Source organism: Petaurus breviceps, unplaced genomic scaffold (assembly GCF_028583685.1).
Source record: "Petaurus breviceps papuanus isolate PSGF00001 unplaced genomic scaffold, PetGlider_PUasm1.0 154, whole genome shotgun sequence".
NCBI classification, from domain to species: domain Eukaryota; kingdom Metazoa; phylum Chordata; class Mammalia; order Diprotodontia; family Petauridae; genus Petaurus; species Petaurus breviceps.
In genome coordinates this window covers 15,400,414-15,415,931 of record NW_027185715.1, presented here as the reverse complement: position 1 = coordinate 15,415,931, position 15,518 = coordinate 15,400,414, and the positions used below count along the sequence as shown (strand labels likewise).

Here is a 15,518-nt window from a genome sequence, read left to right as displayed (position 1 = left end):
AAGGAGATGGCAAACCACTCCAATATCTTTGCCAAGAAAACTCCAAATGAGGTCATTAAGAATCAGACACAGCTAATCAACTAAAGAACAACAAAATCTTTTATTTCCAACAGTCAAGGGAAGCCCCATTAAAGATCCAGCTAATCCATCCCATGCCAAGGAACCTTTCCAACATTTCTGACTCAACTGAGATAAAAGCTTCAATAAAGGTAGTCTCTTTTATACAGAATGTCCCCAGGTATGTAACTAAGAGAGTCACATAGGTCTCTAGATAGTTATAGATAAGGAAGGCCATATTCATGCCATCACCCAGTTGAGCAAGCAAGGCATAATATCATTGTATCTTCCTGGGGTCAAGCAGTGGTCCCTCTTATAGCTGGAACTGAGAAGAGTTCTTGCTTTCATCTTGTCTTTCTATATTAAATCTTCTTACAGTTTTCAGTCTCTTACAATCCTCCATGCTCTCCTTATGGATAAAATAGCATAGTCAAACTGCTTTATAAACTTTATGAAATGCTACCTAATATAAAATGAAGAGATATATGTGGTCTACATGATAAAAGGTGGATGTTTGGAACTTGATATGGTTGCTTGCCACCAACGAGGCACTGCACAAACAGAAGAGTGTGGAATGAAAAGACACGAGCCAGGCAGGATCTGTCGAAGCAGTCTGTTTATCTGTCTGAGGGTCAAGATTTATATACTGAGCACAAAGTCGTCACTTCCTTTATTCCCATGAGAAAATGTTTAACTTGCTAATGTAACTTCCTTGTACTTTGTCCCCTTGAGCGCATGCAGTGTGGGGTCACTTCTTGGTGTGGGGTCACTTCTTGGTCATCACGTCCTGTACTCTTTTAAGAAGGATGGTGAACCAATATCTTGAGAAACAATGTAGCCCTCACGGGAAGCCGGGTCAAGGAAAACTGATCCAGACTCTTCCCATGCCTGGACTGTCTCAGTACAGGGCCTCTACATCTTCCCCTTTTTTTGAAAGCAACTTTAGAGCATGACTCTCAGTTTCCATAAAGAGGGACTAGCCGAGAAGGTGAATAACCAGAGATGCAACAAGGCACAGTCCCACCAGCAGGCACGTCAGGGGAACAAAGTGAAGAAGCATAACAATAAGATTATTAGTTGGATTAATTTTGTTTATCCCATGGAATATCTGATTGGCTATTCCTTCAGGATCAATTCCTGAAATATGACTTTTTGAAATCTGATCGGTTATAAACGACAACTGATTTATATCCCATGCAAGGTTGTGGCTATATACAGCACCATTAATCTTATTTCTTATCTGATCCCAAGTGATATTGAAAGTTCTATTGTCCCAAATATACAGATTTATGCAAATATAAGTATATCCATAATCACATTTCAATTGCAAATGAACTTTCGATTATTGAACATGATCTCCTAACCATAACACAGATAACTCTACCAAAGTCAACTCAGCCTTAAGTTCTTTTTCTAGCTTAACTTGTCCTTGAAGTGCCCTAGAAACATTTTTTCAGGAGCTGATTCATGAAATGGGCAGTTTGTACTGTCTGTTAATGCAACAGCAGATACAGCTAAAGAAGAAATCATAGCAATGGCAGCCAAGACACCAGCAATAAAGAGTCCCACAAATCTTTTTTCTTGACTCCTATGGCTTCCTTGTTGTAATGACCTGAGTAAGATTTATCTCTTTTCCTTCATCTTTCACATATGGTCTTTCTATGCCCCCTAGTAGCAGAATTATTTGGTGTCACCCCAGTGATCTTATCTGCCCATGTTCTCACGCTTTTCTTGGGCAGGTGTGGTATATAAGTCCAATGTGTTTGAGTCTCTTTTCCCTGGGTTTTGTGGATAGACAGTGTGGCAAGAAGGAACAAAAGTGTCTTTCTATCCCATGTCCTTCTTGTCCATCGCCTGCATTTCCTGCATCACCTGTCCTTTCTTCTCTTGTTCCTCTTAATGGTCAGTCTGGACATTTCCAGGATCAAGGTATTCCCAGGGTCAATTGTTTCTTTCCAGAATCCAGATTGGTCTCTCTGCTCCATCTGGAATAACAGAAGCATAACCTCATCCCCAGGTTCGTAATTTATCTGGTCCAAACCATCTTCCTGTACCAGTAAGTTGTTCAAAACTTAGGGGAGCTCTAATCCTGTCATTTCTCCTAACCTGGTCCTGGCATGCTTCAAAAAATTCTGACTTCCATACTAAGTAGTCACCTCCACTTAAGGTTGTTTTTGCTAAGGAGTACCAATCCAGGGGACATAGTGCTGTGTTAGAGATTGACTCCAATAGTGTCTGGATATAAGGACTATTGGCCCCATAATTAGATGCCCCAGTCCTAAGTTGTTTTAACAATTTGAAATCAAGTGAATGATGTTCTCTTAGCATTTGCCCCAGGTTATTAGGATCTGGACTCTCAATTACTGGTAAAGCTAACTTCATGTCTACCTGGATCTCCTCTCATCTTTCTCTCTCTTTTTTTTTAAGCAATTGGGGTTAAGTAACTTGGTCAAGGTTACATGGCCAGTTATTTCTGGATGTGGTGTTGAGTATCTGAGCCAAGATTTGATCCCCAGGTCATCCCGACACTGGAGCCGGTGCTCTTACTCGCTGTGCTACCTGGCCGCCCCTCTCCGGCCTTTCTAATAGCTGCCTGAACTAAACCTATCAATTCCTCCATCACTCTCTGATCTCTCACAGGTAAGATTTGACTCTGTGACCTGTACATGGACAATGGCGGAGCACTAGGAAGGACTGGCTCAGGAAACCCTTTATCTCCTAAGTCTTCCTCTTCTATGATCTTCAGTTGGTCCTCTATGCAGTGTGCCATTTCTTCCTCCTCATCTGTCCCTGAGGATGTGTCGACCTTTAATATTTTGATGGCTAGAGGCACCTTGTCTGGGGGTTGAAGGCATATCTTTAATACATTCCATATTGAAAATGCAAAGATGGGGAATGCACTGGGCCCAACTTCTCTGTAATACTCACTCATCTGTCTGCCTATTGTCTCCCTCTTCTCTAAGTCAACAGCCCCTTCTCAGGGAAACCATGGGCAGCACATCTCTATGTATTCTAAGAATTCTTGAAGCTGACTACTGGTTATCAAAAGTCCTCTTTCTCTAACCATTTGCTTTAAAAGCTTTAAATAATATTCATGGTCTTTACTTCCTGATTGTGTCTGACCCATTCTTGCTCTCAGCAGAGCGCTCAAAACCAAAAACAAGCCTGAGAAACAAACCTAAAGTAAACCAGAGTGCTGTTCTTTTTGGTTTTTGCCTATAAAAACTTAACTCTCCTATTTCCCTATTTTGTCCCTACTACATACTCATATGATTTGTTCTTCTAAGTCTAGAATACTTAAAAGAAAACCCGACTTTCGCCTCCTTACCTTTTTGTTGAGTTCTCCAAAGCCCAGGAGGCTGCTCTCCTCATACCATCTTTCAGGTCCCTGTTCGGGTGCCACTTGATGCCTGCACCAACAAGGCACTGAACAAGTGGAAGAGAATGGAATGAAAAAACACGAGCCAGGAGGGATCTGTCAAAGCAGTCTATTTGTCTGAGGGTCAAGGTTTATACACTAAGCGCAAAGCCATCACTTCCTTTATTCTCGTGAGAAAATGTTTAACTTGCTAATGTAACTGCCTTGTACTTTGTCCCCTTGCATGAGTGTGGTTTAGGGTCAATTCTTGGTGATCACATCCTGTACTCTTGCAAGTCACAGAAGGATGGTGAGCCAATATCTTGAGAAACCATGTAGCCCTCATGGGAAGCAGGGTCTAGGGAAAACCTAGCCCAGACTCTTCCCATGTCTGGACTGTCTCAGTACTGGCCCTCTACAAGAACTTACTGAATGGCTGGACCCAAAAAGCAGTAATTAATAGGTTGGTGTCCAACTGGGAGAGAGATTGTTTATCACTGCTCTCCAAGGTCTTATACTGCTCAGCACCCAGCCACTTGAATGAAGGCATTGCTTAAATGATGCTATGCTCATCAAAGTATGAAGACATTAAAGAAGATAGTATGGAGTTTCAAGGAATGGCTAATATTTTGGATGATTAGTCAAGATCTCAACAAGCTAAGCCAATATAAATCTATAAAGATGAAAATTTACTTGGGATAAATATGTTTCTATACTTAAGTTCATGGAATTAACACAGACCAGAGGGTATCTCATGGGATGTCAGGTAGATAATGGTTTGTATAAAACAATCCAGGAGTTTTGGAAGACTGTAAGTCCAGTCAGCCACATATACACCCAAAGAGTCATTCTCTACTCACTCCCACTCCTTTCCAAGTCTTGTCAATTCTACCTTCACCTCTCTCAAATGCTTCTCTTACATTTTCTTATAACACAACCACCTTAGCTCAGGCCCCCATCACCTCTTATTAGAGCTATTGCAATAGTCCTTCAATTAGTCTCTCTGCTTCAGTCTTTCCTCTCTCCAATCCATCGTCCACATAGCTGTCAAAAGGATTTTCCTACAGCACAGGTTTGATCATGTTATTACCCTGATATACAAATTCCTGTGCCTCCCTCCTGGCCATAAAATCAACTATTTGTTCATTTTCAACTCACCCATATAAAATATCTATTTTGTATTCTAATGCAAACCATTTAATCAAAGTCCAGGAAACAAGCTGTCCAGCTATCTCCATTTAAATAATTCTTATAGCATCAACTACCTAACAAAACTGAGCACAAGGTTTCAGGGAAAAATGGATATTCCATGAAATAGAGGACTTTCAAGCATTCCTGATGAAAAGATCAGAGCTGAATAGAAAGTTTAAATTTCAAACACAAGACTCAAGAGAAACATAAAAAGGTAAACACGAAAGAGAAATCATAAGGGATTCAATAAGGTTAAACTATTTCATTGCTACATGGGAATATGATACTTATAAGTCCTAAGAATTTTCTCATTATTAGGGCAGTTAGGAGTATACATAGACAGAGGGTACAGGTGTGAGTTGAATATGATGTAAGGATTCTTTAAAAAAATAAAAGTAAGGGATGAGAAAGAACAATGCACTGGGAGAAGGGCAAGGTGGAATGGGCTAAATTATCTCACAAAGAGGTGCAAAAGAGCTTTTACAGTGGAAGGGAAGATGGGAGAGGTGGGAGGGGAGCAAGCAAACCTTATTAGAATTGGTTCAAAGAGGGAACAACATGTACACTCAATTGCGTAGACATCTATCTTACCCTACAGGAAAGTAGGAGGGGAAGAGGAGAAGAGAAGGGGTATGGGAAGGAACTAATAGAAGGGAGTGTGCACTGGGTGAGGCAGTAGTCAAAAACAAAACACTTTTGAGTAAAAAACAGTAATCACGACTGAAAACAGTTGTATAGCAAGTTTCTCAGATATATAGAGAACTGAGTCAAATTTATAAAAATAATAGCCATTCCCCAATTGATAAATCGGCAAAGGATATGAACAGGCAGTTTTCAAACAAAGTAATCAAAGCTAATCCATAGTCATATGAAAAATGCTCTAAATCACTATTGATTAGAGAAATGCACATTAAAATAACTCTGAGGTACCACTTCAATCTATCAGATTGGCTAATATGACAGAAAAGGAAAATGACAAATGTTGGCAGGGATGTGGAAAAGTTGAAACACTGGATTTATGAACTGATTCAACCATTCTAGAAAGCAATTTGGAACTCCCAAAGTACTATAAAACCATGCATACAGGGCATCTAGGTGGTGCAGTGAATAGAGCACCAGCCCTGGAGTCAGGAGGACCTGAGTTCAAACCCAGCCTCAGACATTTAGCACTTTACTAGCTGTGTGTCCTTGGGCAAGTCACTTAACCCCCATTGTCTTGCCTTCCCTCCTCCAAAAAAAGCAAAGACAAAAAACAAACCATGCCTACTCTTTGACCCAACAATACCACATTTACTCAATATCCCAAAGAGATAAAAAACAAAAAGGAAAAGGACCTGTATGTACAAATATATGCGTGTGTATATATATATATATATATAATAGCAGCAAAAAATTGGAAACTGAAAGGGTGTAATAGTAATGTAATTTGATCCCTTGTATTGGCAAAGCTAACACCTAGTTTGAAATTAATTAGATCAAGCCTCTGTTAAGAAACAAAAGGTATGAATCCCTGTTGCTGATGTAACAGGAAGTTGCTGATGTGTCAGGAAGGGGCAGAACAAGGAGAAGCTAATAGGTATATAAGGAGAAGCCCTAGCTGGAATTTCAGGTCTTCTTGGAGCCAGGTTCTAGAGGCTGAGGAAGAGAGGCCCAGGCTGGAGAGAATGATTTTTATTTTGAGAACCTGGATGAAGTGATTTTGATTCTGGGAATCAGCTGAAACTTCAGCTGAGTCCGAGGGCCAGCCAGAGCTGCTAAGGGTTTCCAAGGACCAGCCAAACTGCAGGAGACTGAGGAAGCACGACTGTGGTGTTGGTATTTTGTCTGTTTGTGACTTTGTTAAGCCTTGACTTCCCAGGAACAGAGACTGTGAAGGATTTAAGGTGGACTGGACGCTGTGAGCTTCAGCAAGGAACAGGAAATGCTCTGAGAGCTGGACAAAGATCTGGGAGCTGTCTGCCTTTGAACCCAGGTGACAGTTTGGTGAATCCAGTAGGAGCTGGGACCATGGAAGGGGATCCAGAGAAGCTGAAAGCCTTCCTTGAGTCAAGATGAAAAGACCTCTCTGTGAATACTGAGTAGTGACTGATGAAATTGTCTGAGTAGTGACTGACCCTGATGTGAGGCTTTGCTTTGGGGCTCACTTTGGGAAGAGTTGTGTAATTTGGCCAGATGAGACTCTGGACAACCGTTGAGCCCCCTGGCTTTGAAAACCTGGATGTTGATGCTTCCCTCTCTGGTAACTAACTAGGTATGGATGTGATGGTCAGACAGCTGGAAACCCTGTCTGCTGAATTGTGTTATTTTCTGTTGAGTAGTAACCGATGGAATTATAATTTATTTGTGATTGTACTTTGTGATTGAATTAAGGACTCTATGATTGACTAAATGAATGTACTATCCAGGGGTGGAGTATTTTGACTTTTGTATTTTGTGCTCCTTAGGAAGGCAAGCCTCCTTAAGGATGATTGAGTTAATAAATGATTGTACTTTTTAAAAAATTATTGTGACTACTTTGGTGAAAACTGTGGCAATTTTAGTGATGTTATTGTGAATGCTGTATTTTACTTTTATGTGATAAGTTGTAACACTGTGAATGCTGTACCTTGATTTTCTGTGAATATTTTGTTCTGATTTGTTATTGCATAGAGCGTTCGCTATACTATGAACCTTGAAAGCTGTTCACAGCAACATTCTTCTAGAAAGCTGCTTGTGCATGGCTTTACAAGGGGTGCCCAAAAATTGTGGAATGGCTAAACAAGTTGTGTTATGTGATTGTGATGGAATACTATGGTTCTATAAGAAACAACGAGGGGGGGGGGTGGCCAGGTAGCACAGTGAGTAAGAGCACCGGCTCCAGTGTCAGGATGACCTGGGGATCTAATCCCAGACTCAGACACTTAGCACCCACCCAGAAACACCTGACTGTGTAACCTTGAGCAAGTTACTTAACCCCGATTGCTTAAAAAAAAAAAAAAAAACAAGGGGCAGCTGGGTGAAGCAGTGGACACAGCACCAGCCCTGGAGTCAGGAGGACCTGAGTTCAAATTCAGCCTCAGACATCATGTTTCCCTGGGCAAGTCACTTAACCCTGATTACCTCAGGATTAAAAAAAAGAACAAATTCAAAATCCCCAATTAAATACTAAATTAGAAATATTGAAGACAAAAGGAGAGATTAATAAAGTTGAAATTAAGAAAACTATTGAATTAATAAATAAAACCAAGAGCTGGTTTTATGAAAAAACCAACAAAATTGATAGACCCTTAGTCAACATGATAAAAAAAAAAGAAAGAAGAAAACCAAATTATGAGTATCAAAAATGAGAAGGGTGAATCCACCTCCAATGAAGAGGAAATCAAAACAATAATTAGGAATTATTTTTCCCAATTGTATACACATAAATTTGACAATCTTAGGGAAATGGATGAATATTTAAAAAAATACAAGTTGCCCAGATTAACTGAAGAGGAAGTAAATTACTTAAATAATCCCATCTCAGAAAAAGAAATAGAACAAGCCATCAGTCAACTCCCTAGGAAAAAATCTCCAGGGCCAGATGGATTCACTAGTGAATTCTATCAAACATTTAAAGAACAATTGATTCCAATACTCTACAAACTATTTGGGGAAATTAGTGAAGAAGGAGTCCTACCAAATTCTTTTTATGATACGAATATGGTACTGATACCTAAATCAGGAAGATATAAAACAGAGAAAGAAAATTATAGACCAATCTCCCTCATGAATATAGATGCAAAAATTCTAAAGAAAATACTAGCAAAAAGACTACAGCAACTTATCTCAAGAATAATACACTTTGATCAGGTAGGATTTATTCCAGGAATGCAAGGATGGTTTAATATTAGGAAAACCATCAGTATAATTGATCATATCAACAATAAAACTAGCAGAAACCACCTGATCATCTCAATAGATGCAGAAAAGGCTTTTGACAAAATACAACATCCATTCCTATTAAAAACATTAGAAAGTATAGGAATAAACGGAGCCTTCCTTAAAATAATAGGTAGCATCTATTTAAAGACATCAGTAAGTATTATATGTAATGGGGAGAAGCTAGAAGCATTTCCAATAAGATCAGGGGTGAAACAAGGGTGTCCACTATCACCCCTCTTATTCAATCTGGTACTAGAAATGTTAGCAGTAGCAATTAGAGAAGAAAAAGAAATCAAAGGAATCAAATTAGGCAAAGAGACCAAGCTATCATTCTTTGCAGATGATATGATGATATACTTAGAGAATCCTAGAGAATCAAGTAAAAAACTACTTGAGACAATAAATAAATTTGGCAAAGTTACAGGATATAAAATAAACCCACATAAATCCTTGGCATTCCTATATATTTCCAATGAAATTCAACAGCAAGAGATAGAAAGAGAAATCCCATTTAAAGTTACTGTAGACATTATAAAATATTTGGGAATCTACCTGCCAAAACAAACCCAGGACCTGTATGACCATAACTACAAAACACTTTTCACACAAATAAAGTCAGATCTAACTAATTGGAAAAATATCAATTGCTTGTGGCTGGGTCGAGCTAATATAATAAAAATTACAATTTTGCCTAAATTAAAATTATATATTTAGTGCCATACCAATTAATTTACCAAAAAATTACTTTATAGAGCTAGAAAAAATAGTAACAAAATTCATTTGGAAGAATAAGTGGTCCAGAATATCAAGGGAATTAATGAAAAGAAATGCTAGGGAAGGTGGACTAGCTATACCAGATTTCAATCTGTATTATAAAGCAGCAGTCATCAAAACTACTTGGTACTGGCTGAGGAATAGAGGAGTGGATCAATGGAATAGATTAGGCACATGAGATTCATGGTAATCTATTGTTTGATAAACCCCCAGACCCTGGTTTTTGGGATAAAAACTCACTAGTTGACAAAAACTGCTGGGAAAATTGGAATATATTATGGCAGAAACTGGGCATAGACCATTATCTAACACCATATATCAAAATCAAGTCTGAATGGGTCCATGATCTAGGTATAAAGGTTGATACTGTAAGCAGTCTCCTAAAACAAGGAATAGTTTACCTATCAGACTTGTAGAGAGGGAAAGACTTTATGACTAAACAAGAATTAGAGAACATTATAAAATGTAAAATGGATAATTTTGACTACATGAAATTAAAAAGTTTCTGTACAAACAAAGCCAATGTAACCAAGATTAAGAGGGAGGTGGGAAATTGGGAAAGAATCTTTACAACCTATGTCTCTGACAAAGGACTCATTTCTAAAAGATACAGAGAATTGAGTCAAATTTATAAGAATACAAGTCATTCCCCAATTGATAAATGGTCAAAAGATATGAACAGGCAGTTTTCAGAGAAATTAAAGATATCTATAAGCACATGAAGAAATGCTCTAATTCACTATTGATTAGAGAAATGCAAATCAAAACAACTCTGAGGTACCACATCTCACCAGTCAGATTGGCTAAGATGACAAAACAGGAAAATGACAAATGCTGGAAAGGATGTGGGCAAATTGGAACACTAATGCATTGCTGGTGGAGTTGTGAACTGATCCATCCTTGCTGGAGAGTAATCTGGAATTATGCCCAAAGGGCTATAAATACTTTCATACCCTTTGATCCTGCAATACCACTCCTAGGGTGATATTCCCAAAGAGATCATAGAAATGGGAGAAAGACCCATATGTACAAAAATGTTTATAGCAGCTCTTTTTGTGGTAGCAATGAATTGGAAATTAAGGGGGTGCCCATCAATTGGGGAATGGCTGAACAAGTTGTGGTATAGGCATGTTATGGAATACTACTGTGCTGTAAGAAATGAGGAGCAGACAGTCTTCATATTTACCTGGAGAGGCTTAAAAGAACTGATGCTGAGTGAGAAGAGTAGAACCAGGAGAAATTTGTACACAATTACAGACACAACGTATGTGTGATGACCACCTTTGATAGACTGGACTCTTCTCAGCAATGCAGTGATATAAGTCAATCCCAAAAGACTCATGATGGAGAGAAATATGTGCATCCAGAGAAAGAACTAGAAAGAACTAAGTTTATATCCAGGTGGAAGCAAAATACCTGATCTTTTTCCTTCTCTTATTTGGTTTTATGTCCTCTTTACCATTGTTCATTCCAGCTGGTACAATCCATCTTTATAACCTGACTAATGTATAATGTGAAAGTATTTACAGATCCTATACTTGACTATAAGCCGCCATGGGGGGGGAGGGGAGAAGAGGACGGAGGGGGACAAAATGTGAAACTCAAGGAATTGTGGAATTGAATCCTATAAACTAAAAGGAAACAAACAAATAAAATAAAAAAAAAAAAAAAGAAATGATGAGCAGGATGTTCTCAGAAAAACCTGGAAAGACATGAACTGATGCAAAGTGAAATGAGCAGAACCAGGAGAATATTGTACACAATAACATCAATATTATCTGACCAACTGTGAATGACTGTTATTCTCAGCAATCCAATGATCTAAGACAATTCCAAACGACTTATGGTAAAAAATGCTATTCATTGGGGTGACTAGGTGGCTCAGTGAATAGAGTACTGGCCTGGAGACAGGAGGACCTGAGTTCAAATCTGACCTCAGACACTTAACACAAAAACTAGTTGTGTGACCTTGGGCAAGTCACTTAACCCCAACTGCCCTCCAAAATTTAGGAAAAAAATGCTATTCATCTCCAGAAAAAAATTGGAGTGTGAATACTGACCAAAGCACACTTTTTTTTTTCACTTTTTTTTTTGGGGGGGGGTCTATTTTTTTCACATAACTAATATGGAAACATGTTTTACATGACCATACAAGTATAATCTATATCAAATTGCTTGCCTTCTCAATGAGGGAGGAGAGGTAAAGAATTTAGACTTCAATTTTTTTTTTAAATGTTAAAAATTATTTTCATATGTAATTGGGAAAAAATAAAATATTAAATAAATTTTAAAAATAAAGTGCTCAGCCAAGAAAACTGCTCCTCCAATCAATCAATCAATCAACTCTACAGACATTATTAGAGAACCTCAGAAGCTCTACAGCATTTGCATACTGATGTTGGAGTTGTTATATATGTTTCCTATTATCTTCGTGGGGTAGTGACCTGTGGGGTGAATTTACCCTTGTGTATATGGGGAAAACTTTTTTGCCATTTTTCCTGCTTTGTTAATTAAATGCTTTTTGCTTTCAAAAAATTATAAAGTGTTATGTCTAAATGTGTACATATAGAAACATGTATTATGAGGATTATGGGTTTGGTTTTTTGGTGGGGTTTTTTGTCTAAGTTTCTTTTTAATGTGTCTTTTTAAGTAAACTTTTCTGGTTCTACATTTCTCTAGCAATTCTAATATGAAAAATAATTTAAGTGAACACAAAGATCAGCTTCTAAAGATCATTTTATTAGGTTTTATGTGGGTATTTTTGGCTCCCATTTAAGCCCCTTTTTTGCTGTGATATTCTGGAAAGACCTTTAACATTATGAAGGTTGTTGGGGGAGGAGAAGTTGTTAATTCGAGAGCCTGGGTTTTTCTGTCTTTCTCAGGTTCGAAGTGTAAAGTGCCCTATTCTACTGCCAACAGGCATGGAAGTTTTGACCTATCCTGCCTCCAACCTGGGTCAGTTTGCCCTTTTTTATATAGCTCGATGCCCCACCCTAACCCCTCCTGGGGGATCATCATATTGGTGCTAGACCAACGGAATAATATCTGAAAATATAATAATATAATATCTCAAAATATCTGAACTCAAGTTGAATCCACCAGACTCATTTTCCCCTAGTAGCAAAAATTCAGATAGTATTGTTAATCACTTTGTATTTTCAAATCTGGGAACGTAAGACTATTTTACAAGACTTTTTATTATTGTAAGATAATTTTAATTACCATTTTGAGAAAACTGCATAGTGCTATTGAGCTAGCAGGCTTCAATTATCGAAGGTCAGAAATTATATTGTTACTCTGTCTTTTATTTAATCTTTACTGTATATACAGTGAGATAAAAGAGAAGACACAACCTAGGCCCCAAGAATCTAGTTGGAGAAATATAAATACATACAGTAGATTCCTGAAGTCATTTTCAACCTGGTTTGAAAGTAGGTATGTGGATGAGTTTAATGAAGGAGTTGGCTGGCTCAGTATATCCTCAGCTGTGTGTATACATAGTTGTGTGACCCTGGGCAAGTCACTTAACTTCTGTTTGCCTTCATCTACTGGAGAAGGAAATGGCAAACCACTCGCGTCTTTGCCAAGAAAACACCATGGACAATTCTGGCGTGCTACGGTCCACGGTCCATCGGTCACAAAGAGAGACAAGACTGAAACGAGTCAACCACGTGGGTGATTTGACAAAGCGAGGAAATTCTACAAAAACAGACTCAATGATTTAGTTCAACCCTTACCCAAATTTTGACAGGCTTATCAGCTTTGTTGGGGCAGTGAACCAAAGTTGAGGTGGACCTTTTATGTTTCAGGAGCTGAGAGAACATTCCAATGGAGAAGTCCAAGAGGCCATTGGAGATAAGTTCTTTCTGTAAGCACAGATCATAAATTTCTTTTGCAATCAATCACAGAAAACCAGAGTTGGAAGGCATCCCAGAAATCATATAGTCCAACCCATAGCTAAAGATGAAACATTAAAAATAGCTTTTTAAAGAAAGCAAGGTTAATTTTTCCAAATTCAAGAAAATATATAAGAAAATGACAAATGTTGGAGGGACTGTAGGAACATGGGTTTGTTAAATGCACTATTGGTAGAACTTTTTCCAGATCAGTCATAATGGAAAAGTACTTTGGAACTATGTCCCAAAAGTTACTAAATTGTGCATCCTCTTTGATCCAGCAATATGACTACTAAGTCCATACCCCAAAGAGATAAAAGAAAGAAGGACCCACATGTTCAAAAATTTAACAATTCCTTTTATGTTAGCAAAGAACTGGAAACTAAGGGAATACCCAACAACTGGGGGGAGTGGCTGCATAAATGGATCTATGAATATAATGGAATTGCAACTGTGCTGTAAGAAATATAAAAAGAATGATAAAGAGCTTACATCAACATAATGACTAAAACTATTGCCTAACTCCTAGCAGAAAGGTGATGGACTCAGGGTGCAGACTGAGAGACCTATTTACTGGACTTGACCAATGCAAGAATCAGTTTTCCTTGACTATGCATAAGAGTTTTGTCTTTCCTTTTTTATCCCAAGGTGTGGAGAAAAATAATTTTAATGAAAAAAAAAATTTTTTAAGCATATTGTATTTAGTCTCCAATCAATTACAGTTCCATTTTACCCCCAATCCATGTTATACTATTATTTCTAGAGAGATGTTCTGGTAAATGTCTTAACAAATGACTCTAAAAAGCAAAAAAAAAACAAAAAACCTATGCTTATACTGCGTATATATGTATATGCATGTAATCTTTTATATACCATACCATGTACACACATACAAACATAAGTATACGCACACATATGTCTGTTCTTTTTTTGACCATTTTATATTGCAGTCTTGGAATTAGAGCTTGAGGACCATCCTCCAGCAGTAAAGAACTCAACACCACTCAAAGCAGTCAGTCTGACTTTTAGACAACTCAACTTGTCAAGACATTTTCCTTTATGGTAAGTAGAAATCTGCCATCCCTTAAGGCATCCCTAGTCCTGCCTTAGTTCTGCCTCTGCCCTCCATGATTTAACCACTACCTACTGGCACACAGAGAACTGAATCCCAATCAAGAAATACCTGTACTAATAAAAGTGTTTTTTAAATGATGTGAATTTCACTTATATCTATTCTAACAGTCTCCTATACCAGTTTCAAATGAAAAATTTCATGCATTTTAAAAAGTCACAGTGGTAACATTTGATGCCTACAGTTTAGCTTTTGTATAAATAAGAACTTCTCAGTGTTTAAAAATTACCCTAAAAAGAATTCAGAGACATTTTCACCGAGTACCCCTTTATCTAATCTAATGACAATCTAAAGCTGTCAGGGAAAGCTGAGAGGCATGAGGCATCAGACTAAATACAGCAAAGTCCGATGTCTTCAGCATCCAACCCTATCCCCACTAATCCTGGCTAGTCCTAGGAGCTAGAATTATTTCACAGTACCGACAATGGTGACTGACATTTATAATAAAGCCCCTAGGTCATTCCATAAGGTAAGGAAATACATTTTCTAAATAAAAGCGTAAGTTAAATCTAAGCTCTTAACTTTCCAGCTTTATTTCAGTTCTCTCCTTAATACACTCTACAGTCGGTTTTACAGACTACATTCCCACTCCCACAATTTTATACCTGTTATCCTCAGTGCACTTCAGTACCCTCATCACCTCCAATTTCTCATGTTAATTTGCACTAAAACTTATAGTGTACCTGTCTCATCCACTAGACTAGATTGTAAAGTCCACTGAAGAGAGAGACTACTTTATTTTTCAACATTTCCTCTCAGTGCCTAGGGAAAATGCTGTGCAAACCAAAATATGTAGCAGATGTATACTGAATTGAATGCCACCCTGGCCAACCTCCTTCACATAAGATTCCTGCTCCAGTCCAGTCCTTGCCTGCTTCATCACTTACACCAGCTGCCTGTCTGGCACATCTACCATTGCCACTTTCAGCACGAGGCAGCCAGGGATGACCAACGGCAAGCCCAGCATGGGGCAGTGCCAGTGAGTGGTACAAGCTGCAGCCCTTTGTCTGATTGCAGCCCAGGAGCAGCCATGAGAGCCAAGTGGGCCCAGGCTGAGCAGCAGAGTTGGAGTAGACATTCTAGGGAAATGATCTGGACGTACAGTTATCCAGTTCACTACTAGTCTTCCTCGATACAAATAGAAATGGGCTCTAGTTTATTTCCTTTATTAACTTCAACAAACACATTTATAATCAACTTTCAATTAGTC

General features: G+C 38.3%; 1 long non-coding RNA gene across 1 annotated transcript; it reads right to left on the bottom strand.

The window, feature by feature from the left end:
• Positions 1 to 2,010: 2,010 nt before the first annotated feature.
• Positions 2,011 to 15,217, bottom strand: LOC138155900 (uncharacterized). Its single transcript, XR_011167022.1, has 3 exons — positions 13,018 to 15,217; positions 3,386 to 3,483; positions 2,011 to 2,042 (listed from the first exon to the last, which is right to left on the bottom strand). It is a non-coding gene; the product is annotated as an uncharacterized lncRNA (long non-coding RNA).
• Positions 15,218 to 15,518: the final 301 nt, after the last annotated feature.